General features: G+C 37.9%; 2 pseudogenes across 2 annotated transcripts; one reads left to right on the plus strand and one right to left on the minus strand.

Annotated features, from left to right (window-relative positions):
• Positions 1–2,087: 2,087 nt before the first annotated feature.
• On the minus strand, positions 2,088–2,729 carry LOC113225256 (annotated as a pseudogene). The gene has a single exon (XR_003309922.1). The product of XR_003309922.1 is annotated as a 26S proteasome regulatory subunit 4 pseudogene (transcript).
• A 5-nt stretch (positions 2,730–2,734) lies between these two features.
• Positions 2,735–3,367, plus strand: LOC111542223 (annotated as a pseudogene). The gene has a single exon (XR_002731486.2). The product of XR_002731486.2 is annotated as a 26S proteasome regulatory subunit 4 pseudogene (transcript).
• The last annotated feature ends 6,991 nt before the right edge of the window (positions 3,368–10,358 follow it).

Genomic DNA, 10,358 nt, shown 5'->3' on the forward strand with positions numbered 1-10,358 from the left:
GCAAATTAACATATCCATTGTCTCACAGTTATTTTGTGGCAAGAACATCAAATATCCACTTTGTTAAGCAAAAATCCCAAAACAATATAATATTTTAAAATATATTTCTCATGTAGTTTTGTTCATCTTATCTATCTGCTACTTTGTATCCTTTGACCTAAATCTCCCCATTTCCTTTCCTTGTCCTACCCTTGGTAACTACTGTTTTATTTTCTATCTCTGTATTGGACTTTTTTTTTTTTTTTTGGATTCCACATATATTGTGACATCATTCAGTATTATTCTTTCTGTGTCTGGCTTATTCATTTAGCATAATGCCATCTAGTTACATCCATGTTGTGCAAATGGAAGGATCTACTTTTATTTTAAGGCTGAATAATATATCATCATGTATCTCCATCTCAGTTTCTTTATCCCCTTGTCTATTACTGGACACTTCAGTTGTTTCCATATCCTGTCTATCGTGAATAATGCTGAAATAACATGAGAGTACTGCTATCATTATGAACTGGTGATTTCATTTCCTTTGGGTATGTACCCAGAAAAGGGATTGCTCTTTCCATAAACTTCTGTATAGAAATAATGACTTATCTGAAAAAAAAAATCAAGAAAACAATCCCATTTATGGTAGCATCAAATAATAAAAATACTTCGGAGTAAACTTAACCGAGGAGGTGAAAGACTTACACACTGAAACCTGTAAAACATTGATTAGATAAATTGAAGAAGACCCAAATAAATAAAAAGATATTCCATGTTTATATATTGGGATAATTAGTGTTGTCAAAATGTTAATACTGTAAAGAGTGATACATAGATTCAGTGCAATTCCTACCAAAATTTCAATGGCATTCTTCATGGAAATAGAAGAAACATCCTAAATTCATATGAAACCATAAAAGATTCCCAAATAGCCAAAGCAATTCTGAGAAAGACAAAGTTAGAGGCATCATACTTCTTGATTTGAAATTATATTACAAAGCTATAGTAATAAAAAAAAAAAAAAAACCTGAACTTTCTATTCTTCTCCACAGGTGGAATAGAATGGAGAGCTCAGAAACAAACCCAAGCATATATATGGTCAACTAATTTTTGACTGGGATACCAAGAGGACAACTGAGGAAGGAATAGTCTGTCCAATAAATGGTGCTGGGAAAAGTGAATTTCTATATGCGATAGAATAAAATTGGAACCCTATCTTATACCACACACAAAAATAGAACAATCCCTCTTCTGGGTACAAACCCAAAGATAATGCTTTCTTGATTACATTCATTCTAACAGAGCAATATATAATCTAGATACTCAATAAATGCTTGCTAAAAATTATTAATTAATAATTCATTCCTTATATTAATAGATGTAGTCAACAAATTGCTGCTCTGCATAAATAATAAGCTCCATAATTTGATTTGGGGATTATTATTAATCTGATTTGTTTTTCTTCAGATGAAAATGTTCAATATTAACTCACTTTTAATGAATATTTAAGTTTTTCAGATCTAAATGAAAAATATGCTCTGGATTGCAGTCTAAGTTAACCATCTGTCAGTTGCAGGCTCTTGGCTCTCCCTCCTTTGAGAGTCTTACAGTTAGTTTTCAATCATCACCAAAGAAAGGCCTTAGGCCAGTCACTGTAGTGCTTGTAATGACAGTCTCCTGAAGTTTGTTCACCTGGAGTGTTGCAAGATTCACTGAAGCTTAATCATAGTCTTGTCAAATGACTGTCCACTAGTCCCAAACTACCTCAAAGATTTGGTTCCCTGACTCCTTACACTAGTAAAATTCTATCCAAGGTTGAAACTATGGAGCTGACTTGAGGACATTTGAATTTAAGGTTGAAATCTATTATTATTATTATTATTTTTGTTTGTTTGTGAAAGAGCACGCTTTATTGGGAAGCAGACTGCTGCACAGTGACCAACAGACAGACCACCCAATGGGCACTTATACATCGTACTCCAAAAGACACAGGATGCTTTGCTAATAAAAATCAATGGGACCAGGGATTCCTCTGAGCAACTCCCCCAACCTCATCCCTTTCAGGGATTGAGAAATTTCCCAACCATTTTCCTGAGGGCAGCTGTGGTTCACTAGAGATACAGCCCCTCAGGGGTGCCTTCCTGTTTCTTATAAAGAACACTTTCTTTAGATTTTTTGAAGTCTTCATTTGTTACTTTCATTCTACGTTCTCTTAAGGCCATCAGACCAGCTTCTGTACAGATTGCCTTGATGTCAGCACCAGAGAGGTCATCTTTAGCCATGATCAAGTCGTCCAGGGTTACATCATCAGCCAGCGTCATCCTGCTTGTGTGAATCTGAAAGATGCGCTTCTTCGTCTTTTCATCAGGCAGGGGGAACTCAATCTTCCTGTCAATGCGGCTTGGCCTGATAAGTGCTGGATCCAAAGTTTCTCTTCGGTTTGTGGCCATGATAACTTTCATATCTCCCCTAGAATCAAATCCATCCAACTGGTTCAGCAGTTCCAACATTGTTCGCTGAATTTCTCTCTCCCCACCAGAATTGGAGTCATATCTTTTTGTCCCAATGGCGTCAATTTCATCAATAAACACGATGGACGGTGCATGTTCTTCGGCAACTCGAAACAATTCCCGTACGAGTTTGGGCCCGTCACCTAGGTACTTCTGAGTAAGTTCAGAGCCAACCACTCTCAAGAAAGTGGCTGAGGTTTGGTTTGCTTCTCTATGGTCCACCTGGCACAGGTAAAACCTTGTTAGCCAAACTGCCACTGGTGACACCTCACACTCAGTGCCGGTTAAAATTACTGAAGTTAGAGAGAATTAAAGACTATCTTCTCATGGAGGAAGAATTCATTAGAAATCAGGAACAAATGAAACCATTAGAAGAAAAGCAAGAGGAGGAAAGATCAAAAGTGGATGATCTGAGGGGGACCCCGATGTCAGTAGGAACCTTGGAAGAGATCATTGATGACAATCATGCCATCGTGTCTACATCTGTGGGCTCAGAACACTACGTCAGCATTCTTTCATTTGTAGACAAGGATCTGCTGGAACCTGGCTGCTCGGTCCTGCTCAATCACAAGGTGCATGCTGTGATAGGGGTGCTGATGGATGACACGGATCCCCTGGTCACAGTGATGAAGGTGGAAAAGCCCCCCCCAGGAGACCTATGCGGATATTGGGGGGTTGGACAACCAAATTCAGGAAATTAAGGAATCTGTGGAGCTTCCTCTCACCCATCCTGAATATTATGAAGAGATGGGTATAAAGCCTCCTAGGGGGTCATTCTCTATGGTCCACCTGGCACAGGTAAAACCTTGTTAGCCAAAGCTGTAGAAATCTATTATTTTACAAAAATTTCTGTTACCTTTAGAGTACATAGGTAGGAATTAGGCTTTGGCATTCAAAGCCCAGGTCTCTCTGATCTGTGCTCACTTTCTAAAACAAGCCTATTCAATGTCAGTACTGCTGAGAAATGAATTGCAATGATGGGAGTGTTGCTATACATGGGTAAGAAGTATCTTAAATTCAACAAACAGAATGCAACCCATCAACCGCTTTTGGAGGTTTATCTGGTCCAGTGTTTTCAGTTTATACATGAGAATGCTGACTGCAAGCTATCCCCCAAGCTGACAGAATGAGTAAGAGGGTTGAATTAGAATTTGGGACTCTGGTGGTTACCCTGTGACACTTTTTGGATATATCTGTTTTTCAAAGGGTTAAAATAAAAGAGTGAGACTATTGTGATGCTTAGAACTTCGACTGAAAGCATATCTCTGAACTGTAATTACTGGAAGATTTTTAGATTATTGAGATGAAAGAGGCAGTGTGGAGGACAGCACTGTGGTGATCTATAATGTAGAAAATATACAAAGGAAGACATTTAAAAGAGCTGTAGGGAACTCTGTAAAATCAAGCACCATAAAAATGCATTCATATTTTAATGATATTAATATAAATATTTTGACAGGTAGAATATAATCAAATTAAGGAGATAAAGATAACTTCATTTTGTACTCCTTTTTAAAAATAAAGCTTGAATCCAGGAAAAGTAAAACAAAAATACTATTTGTAATTAAAGCACTTTATTAGAATAGTTCAAACTGCCAGAAAGAAACTTATAGAAAAAGAAAGCTGATAACAAAATACCATGGCACTTAAAAATGTATTTTGAAATCACAAACATTGAAAATATCAATTTAAAGAAATTTTTATTGGCAGCCAAATGTTATAGGAATATTGCTGAAAGATTGTCAACTAAATGGAATTTTTAATTATATAATACCAGAAAATATTCCTCCATTTTCCTGTTTTACATAACTCTAATACATTCACATCTGAGAAAATGGAGGGAGGCAATCCTGTCCAGGTAGCAGATGGCTAAATGGTGGGGGCATAGACTGAGAGAGGAGTGATAGGATAGCCGGAGGAAAGGGCCTTGATCACACTTTTGGGAATAATGGTCTGATTGGGAGATAACGTCAGCAGGGAGATTTGAGAGATTTCCAAAAAGAGCCTGGTATAAAGTTTGGACAGAAGTAGATTATGTTTCTATATATGGTCAGGGACAACGTTTTCTTTTGTAAACATTCTGAAAGCCTGTAAATGTGACTGCTAATTTGTACCTGCCTTAAGCAGCATTATTTATATTATAAAAGCTCATGCTCATCATACAAAATCAAAAAATTCAGAAAAAGTTGTAAAAAGAAAATTCGAAATTACTTATCTAAGTCCTCATAAAGTACCTCCATTTACTATTTGGTGTGTTTCCTTCTCAAATACAAACTCCACTAACTATTTGGTGTGTTTCCTTCACAAATACAAATTAATGTAATTGGGAACAAAATCTATATGTAATTTTTGATATCATACTTTAGGAGACTTAGCAAAAATTTCTCAAGAACTTTGTTTTAAAAGCCTCATTTTAGCATATAGGTTTATCTACGTTTATTTAACTATTTTGTTTACATTCAGTATTTTTGCTGCTGTGATTAGAACTGTAGACAATCTTTGGTTACATCTCTGGTGTTTTCCTTAGGATAGATTGCTAGGACTGGAATCACTGGGTGAAAGGATGTGAATATTTTTAAGGACCTTGATAGACACAGCCTAGTTGCCTCTCCTGACAGATGATACCGATTAATTCCCTGTAGTAGCATGTAGAGGATCAGTCAATTTGGGTAATTGTAAAAGAGGGAACAATCTAACACAGATTGAGCCAGGTGTGGCCAGAGCTGTGTAGGGACCTCAAGAAAGAAACAGACTTGAAACAGTGTTTCCAAACCCTGGCTGCTGCTGACAACAGATATGTTTTTTTCCCTTAGCTTTTTATTGTGAAATAATTATAGATTCACTGGAAGTTATACAGATTACACAGAGGTACAGAAAAGTCACGTGCACCCTTCACCTGGTTTCTTCCATTGGTTCTATCTTACGTAATTATGGTATGATATCCAAACCAGGAATTTTACATTGGTACAATGTATGTATATAGTTCTATGTCATTTTTCATATATATATGCTGATTCCTGTAACTGTTACTGGAAAGGGGTCCTGATCCAGACCCCAAGAGAGGGTTCTTGGACCTCACAGGAGAAAGAATTTGGGACAAGTCCTTAGAATAAAATGAAAGTAAGTTTATTAAGAAAGTAAAGGAATAAAGAATGGCTACTTTACAGGCAGAACAGTGAAATGGGCTGCTTGACTAATTATAGTTATTTCTTGATTATATGCTAAATAAGGGGTGGATTAGTCATACATTTTCTGGGAAAGGGGTGGGCACTATCCCTTTTTAGACCACATAGGGTAACTTCTGAACATTGCCATGGCATCTGTAAACTGTCATGGTGCTGGTGGAATTGTCTTGTAGCATGCTAATACATTATAGTTAGCATATAACGAGCAGTGAAGATGACCAGAGGTCACTTTCATCACCATCTTTGTTTTGGTGGGTTTCGGCTGGCTTCTTTATCACAACTTGTGTTATCAACAAGGTCTTTGTGACTTACACCTTGTGCCGACCTCCAATCTCATCCTGTGACTTAGAATGCGTAGTCCCCTGGGATGCATCCCAGTAAGTCTCAGCCTTATTTGACCCAGCCTTTATTCAAGACAGAGTCACTCTGGTTCAAACTCCTCTGACATAACTACCACCAAAATCAAGATACAGAACTATTCCATCACCACAGTGATTTCCCTTCTGACCCTTTTATAGTCATTCTTCCCACTCCCCATCACCCCAACCCCTGACAATACTAATCTCTTTTCCGTTTCTGTAATTTCATCATTTCAAAAATGTTATAGTATATAAATGGAATCATACAATATGTGAACTTCTGAGATTGGCTTTTTTTTTTTTTAACTCCTTGTAATATACTTGAAATCCATTCAAGTTGTTGCATGTATCAATAGTTCATTCTTAAAATTTCTGAGTAGTATTCCTTGGTATAGATGTACCACAGTTTATTCAATTATTGAGAAACATTTTGGTAGTTTCCAGTTTTTGGCTATTACAAATAAAACAGCTATGAACTATTATATACAGGTTTTTGTGTGAACATAAGTGTTCACTTATTCGCAATAAATGCCCAGGAGTATAGTTTTTGGGTCATATGGGAAGTATATGTTTAGTTTTCTAAGAAACTATCAAACCACTTTCCAGAATGACTGTACCTTTCTACAATACCATTAGCAAAGTATGAGAGATCCAGTTTCTCTACAGTCTGGCCAGCATTTGGAATTTTCTGAATTTTTAAATTTTAGCTATTCTCATAGATGTGGAAACATCTGGGATTTTTTTTTAAATATATTTCTTGGGCCCCATCCCAGTTTGGCCTTTGAACTTTGACCTTCAGAGTCTCTGAAGAAATTAAGCATCTCTATTTTGAAAATCTCTTCAGAGGACTCTATTGTATAGCCAGGAATGAGAATCACTGAACTACAGCAGTGGTTTTCAAAACGCAGTCCCTGGACTTGCAGCATCAGCAGTACTTGGGAACTTGTTAGAAATGCAAATTCCTAGGCCCCACCCTAGACCTACTAAATCAGAAACTCTTGGGGGTGGAGTCCAGCAATCTGTGTTTTAACAAAGACCTCATGGTGCTTCTGATGCATGTTGGAGTATGAGAACCATTGACCTATAAATTAAAAACAAGAATGAACTGGTTTTGGCAGAAGACATCCTCAAATTTGAAAGGAGATGCAATCCAGAAGTGAATATGAACTTGATGGCAGTGCTACAATAAAAACTTTAGCCAAATTAAATTTAACAGAGCTTAATTGAGCAAAGAACAATTCGCTGATCAGGCAGCCTCCCGAGCCAGACAAGACTCAGAAACTCCAGCCCAGCCACGTGGTGGAAGAAGATTTCTGGACAGAAAAAAGAAAGTAACATACAGAAAATGGAAGAGAGGTACAGAAACAGCCAGATTGGTTACAGCTTGGCATTCATCTTATTTTAACAGGGTTTCAAGTTGGCCACATTGGCCTAAACTTGGTAATTAGCACAAGAGTAGGTTACATTCTGTATACAACTCCATTTAGGTTATAGTTCATGATGTACAGAGAATCTTTTAGGCTGAACTTAAAATATGTAAGGAGGCAGCTTTAGGCTAAACTTAATTTAACAGCAGCTACTAACTTCCTGGGATGGGTAATTAGGTGCCAAAGAAAGCAGAGAAGCCTGTCTCAGGTCTTAAGAAAAAGTCAAGGGTCGAGGGTCTGGGTTTAGGTAGAAGCTTTGGAAACAAATTAACAAAGACTTAGAACCCTGAGGCAGTAGCTGCTTGGACTGGCTGTGGAATATATCCAGAAAGGTGTTTTTTTTTTTTTTTTTTTTTTTTTTTTTTGTTAGCATGGACTAAAACTGCTGTGTTTAATTTATATTTCAAAGTTGGAACAACCTGAGGAGCTAAACTTGATTCAGGTGATATTTAACTGCAACTGACCTCTTCTATTCGAATGATCTTTAAGTTTAAGTTGTTATTCAAAAATCACAGCAGTTTTGTATAAGTATGCTAATACTTGCTCAGACAGTTATGGACAAACGTGAAGAAATTAGGGGATGACTGGAAGAAAGGAGTAAAGGGTTGCAGGGGCATGGTCTCAGGTGGAAAGTGTTAGGGACAAGCTGCCCCAGGACCACCCACCGCCCCCCCGCCACCCACTTGCAATGCAGCTGATCCTTACCCTGAACACTCAGGAGCTGCATTCCTGGACCCTTATCTAGGTGCTACAGCAAGGTTACCACACTTGCTTACAGCCCTGTGGGTGGCATGGGGGGGTCACCAGAAACATGGATAAACCTAAGTTATACTCTCTTGTAAATTCCTATATTGTAAGCCGGTCACGAGATGTTATGTGGTAAAGTTAACTGACAAACAACCCCAGGGTCTCTCTTCCCCATATAAACCCCTCATTTTGTAAGCTCAGGGCTGCCTCCTCTGACTGGTGGAGCAGCCTGGCAGGTTAATAAACTTACTAGCCTGACCTTGGGTCTCTCTCTCTCTCATCCTTTCTCTTGGGTAACCTTACAGAAAATAAAACCATTTCAAATTCTGTTCCAACAGGTGGTAGCTGAATGATCTTATACAAATACATTTCATCTGTTTCCTCATCAAGAAATGGGAATGCCTCAATCTGGCTCTGGAAAGGTAGTCCTAGATCACCCAGTGGCCTTTTACTGTAAGTTTACTTATACCCTACCAAGCCTGCTTAATCAATCTATTGTCACTTGGACGATTTTGTTGCATTTATACTGTATAACATGTTTTATCATTGAACGTGGTTTTCTTACTAAAACATGTTTGGAATGAGTCAAATAGAAAAGGATATAGACATAACATCACTGTGGGTTTTTTTTTTTTTTTTTTTTTTTTTTAATATCATTTAGTTGCAGAACAGGCCAGTTTTGTTTAACAATGTGTCTCCAACACCTAGAACAATTCCTGGCACAGAGTATGTGCTTAATAAGTATTCGATAACAACTGAATGGACAGAAGACATGCCGGTGAATGTTTCTTAGGTAATAGAGTTTACCTTTGATCTGGTACAAATTTGAAGTTAAAATATTATTTTAAATGAAGAGATCTAGCGCACGTAGACCCACAGACCACTGTTGTCCCCTATGACATGGCACTGTAGCTGGACTTTCAAGTATCTTTCCTCAGAGATTAACAGGGAATCTTCGAAAGCTTCTATTTTCCCTTTCCATAAAAAAGATGGAGATGATAGCATTGTGGCTGGCTTAACACTAAAGCTGTCATATGGCCAATGTTCAGGAACTAAGGTGAGTTACAGAGTGTCTGTGGGAATACATAGCTTTGATTTGCCTCTTTGCCTCTTAGATAATGGAGTAAACATAATTCCTTATGTAGACCAAGGAAGACTGCATAAGGGTGAAGTGTCTTCCTAAGAGTGAAGGGGAAACCAGCTGCCTATGCTATCCTTGATTCTGGAGCCAGAATTGAACTTTGGGAGTAGCTCAAACTTGAATTCTGACTGAAGTTTCCCTATAGCATGTGTACCCTTGTTATGCCCTTCAGAGGATCATAGACTTGATTCATTATCAGAAAAAAAAAAAAAAAATCTACTCTTTTTTATGACTGACTGGGGATCCAAAGCAGGGCACATACCTTTCTTTATACTTTACCTTAAATATTTGTTTCTCAGTGCTGCACAAAACTTCTCATAGGCACTAGAAATCCCATCCTTTTTCTTTCTTTCCCCTTGTGTATTCCTCTGTCTCAACTTAATCCTGTTGCAATGCCCCGTGCTCCAAGCTGGCAGCTTCTATGTTACATCAATTCTTGTATTTCTCAGAATGGAGAACCTACTAAACAAAAACACCATGTTGTCTTGCTAATATCCATCAGCTTTTATAGAAGAACTTCTGTGAGCTATTGAATTTAATGACACCCCTCCTACCAGTGGTGGGACTAGGGTGAAGCAAAGAGTTCAAACAGGCAGAGACCTGTGAATACTATCACTGTATCTCTTAGGCAGATTGAATGATACTCTCTTCATGTTCTAATAGTAGTTTGTCATTCCTATCTGATGTCACTTCTGATCTCATTAAATCTTGGTGGCCAATCTAGTCTCATGCTGTGTGAAAATAAAAGATAATTCATCTTTGTCTTTTTAAAGTTACTACTGTGGTGGGGGGGTGTTATCCTTTCAATCTCAGTCCTAACACTGAGTTTACTCACTGAAACATTAATGATTTGTGACCACCTTAGCAGGGAACTGTTAATAACAGTAAATAACCAGTTGTCAAGACAAAAATGGGACACTAGATGATTGATATGTGTGGGGGTTCTCATGAACATGCAGGGGAAACAGTGCCATGACAGACCTCCAGGGGCCACCAACATCACTAGG

This window comes from Piliocolobus tephrosceles, unplaced genomic scaffold (genome assembly GCF_002776525.5).
Source record: "Piliocolobus tephrosceles isolate RC106 unplaced genomic scaffold, ASM277652v3 unscaffolded_20, whole genome shotgun sequence".
NCBI classification, from domain to species: Eukaryota; Metazoa; Chordata; class Mammalia; order Primates; family Cercopithecidae; genus Piliocolobus; species Piliocolobus tephrosceles.